The sequence below is a fragment of the Leptonychotes weddellii genome, chromosome 10 (genome assembly GCF_054177405.1).
Source record: "Leptonychotes weddellii isolate Sample4059 chromosome 10, ASM5417740v2, whole genome shotgun sequence".
NCBI classification, from domain to species: domain Eukaryota; kingdom Metazoa; phylum Chordata; class Mammalia; order Carnivora; family Phocidae; genus Leptonychotes; species Leptonychotes weddellii.
In genome coordinates this window covers 78979177-78982091 of record NC_138378.1, presented here as the reverse complement: position 1 = coordinate 78982091, position 2915 = coordinate 78979177, and the positions used below count along the sequence as shown (strand labels likewise).

The following is a 2915-nucleotide window of genomic DNA, read 5'->3' as shown; positions in this document are numbered from 1 at the left end:
ATGACAAGGTCTTCAAGAATATCCGCTGGCTCTGTGTAAGTATTCTGATCATCCCCCGAACAAATATATTATATATTGCAATTGTTTAGAAAAAGTCTTTTCTGCACCTTGTCCATTTTCCTCATCAAAGATGGGGTTTCTTCCCCATCTTCTCAAGGTCATTTTTATTCTTCAAGTCTGTTCTTGATGTTCTGCCAAGGCTGTTCAGTCCTGGACTTAGTTGGATGGCTGTGGTGCCAGGTTTGGAACAGAACTGGATGCAGGGCCAAAGTCTCCCCAAGTCATTGCTCAGACACTGGAGCTTGTGTCATGACAAGAGTAGGAGAAGCCCATCCTAAGAGGTTATCTGTGTCACTACCTCCATGGTTAGATTTGGAATGGATGGTGGGGGCAACATGATTGCTCATGGCATCCTCTGAGGATGGAGGGGGAATAGTGACTTTGCCTCCAAGTGGGTCTCGGAGTAAACTTAGACCCCCAGTCCCCTGTAGTCCTGGGCTAAGAAACCCATCATCTCTTGGTTGCAAGTTTCCTATTACTCAACTTGATGATCTGTCCTTCCTTGAAGCCCAGATCCAACTTGGGATGAGTGTCCAGTTCTTGAGATTCATTGGACATCTTAGATACTTGCTTTACCCACTTGAAGTAATTTTGCAGAAGGATATAAAGTCAAAGGCATCACCTGATCTATGAAGTAAATGTCAGTGAAAGCACTATGCCCAGTGTCATCCTGGAACCAGATTACACAGTAGAAGCTGGAATCTGTCACTATCTCCTCAACAATGATAGGATATTGTTTCTACTGGTGCTCATACAGAGAGCTCCTGTGATATTTTATACTCGAGTTGATAGGCAGCCTTCCCCTTTGAAGTTATTTGGAGGTGACCAGTCTAAGTAGGCTGTCCTGAAGTCCAGCCTGTAGCTGCTGTTGGAAGCACTGGGCAGAATCTGGTAGGTGTTGACATCCAGCTTCATACAGAGTTCAAGGCTTGTATTTTGACTGTGCTATCTTGGCCCTACTCTCCATGCCTACTAAGTCTCTTGTAATCTCTAGGTTCTTTCTTGCTTTCTTTTTCCTTATAATTTATTTGTTGAAGGAACCATTTCTCAGAGTCTGGATTTAAAATATATCCTCATGGTGTTAATAGGTTCCTCTGCCTTCCACATTTCCTATACATTTTTAGATTTATAGCTGTGATTCTCAAAGTGTGGTCCCCTGACCACCAGCATCAGCACCACCTGGATTTGTAAGATATGTTAATTCCTACCTCATGAGAGGGGCTGGCCACCTCAGAGGGGCAGGCCATCAAGGTCACCATCTTGGTGAGGCTTAGCATCCCATTTTTGAAGTCATCCACTGAAGAATAAAGATCAAAACAACTGGGGTAGGGAGGGATAAAATATTGGGTAAGGTAGTGGTTGGCCTCTTGATGGGATGGTATGAAAGTATTTCTAGGTTTTAATCAATGAAAAATTTAAAAATTTTTGCATCATGTCAGAACAAATGGAATGCTGGATTTATGGTTAAAAAGTTAACTTAGTTGATTTAATATACTTTGAAAACTATATGCCTACTAAGGGTCCAAGTTTCCCTGCCTTTCTTAGAGAAGTGTGGGGACAAGTGTTCTCTCTCCCTCAATGCTTAGGCTATCAAATCTTGGCACTTTCTAGATGACAAGGTAGCTTAGAAATGGCTGACCCTCTCCTGGAGTTTTAGGTCGCGTATATACTTGGCAGCCGAGGGCACCTGGTTTAGATGATCCTTGGCTGGACCTTTCACCTACAGCAATGGCTTGTCAAATGTCCATAGAGAGTTGAAAGCCAGGCCTGTTTTCCCTTCTGATATTGGTGGAAAGCGTCAGCCCATGACTGGCCGTTCTAGAAGACAATCAGAACCTATGCAAACAATTGAGCAAGGACCAATAGGTGAAACTGAACTTTTGTGAACTCATGGAGTAAACACAACTTGCTTACCAAATTGTGAAATCGAACTTTGTTTTCCAAAGTCTCAGATCTCAGTGGACAAAATGGAAGATAAATTACGTGAGACCATGTTGATACTCCTTTGTGAAGAGAAAAAAAAAAAGCAAAGGATAGGCTGTATGCATTTGTTAACACTCTTAGAAATGAACGCTGGGGTGCCTGGGTGGCTCAGTCGTTAAGCGTCTGCCTTCGGCTCGGATCATGATCCCAGGGTCCTGGGATCGAGCCCCACATCGTGCTCCCTGCTCAGCGGGAGGCCTGCTTCTCCTTCTCCCACTCCCCCTGCTTGTGCTCCTGCTCTTGCTATCTCTCTCTCTGTCAAATAAATAAATAAAATCTTTTAAAAAAATGTTAAAAAAAAATGAACGCTAAAAGAGAATGGATTTTACTGTATATAAACTTTTAAAAGGGGATTTAAAAAGAGTACTTAGATGAACACAATGATAAAACAAGTAGTTGACCTCAACTTCTTAGAGTTTTCCTACATATTTACACAATGATATAGGAAATTGATTTTTCAGTGGGGGAAAAGAAACCTGTTTTGTACAGTAGGTAGTTGGGCTCCTGTTTTAAATGAAAATATGTTGTCTGAAAAAGAAATCTCCCCATTGATGCTAGGTTAGTGGGGGTCAGAGTGAGGAAGGGTACAGAGACTGGAACTTATCCATTCTGCTCTTGATGGACATTTAGGTTGCTTCCAAATTTGAGGACCTATAAACCAGGCTGTATAAATATCCTTGTTCACGTGCCCTGGTACACATGTGCAAAAGTGGAATTGCTTGGTCGTTGGTATGTGTATTTTCATCCTTATTAAATATTGCCGCATGTTTTTGCAGAGTGGCCGTACTGGTTTACCCCCCAGCACCAGAATGGGTCCCCTTGCCTGGATTCAAGTGTTCTCCCATAGAGAATGGGGGGAAATAAGTCTTGGA

The 2915-nt window shown here is 42.5% G+C and overlaps 1 pseudogene; it reads right to left on the bottom strand.

The window, feature by feature from the left end:
• Window positions 1–204: 204 nt before the first annotated feature.
• LOC115941582 (adaptin ear-binding coat-associated protein 1 pseudogene) lies at window positions 205–1273 on the bottom strand (annotated as a pseudogene).
• Window positions 1274–2915: the final 1642 nt, after the last annotated feature.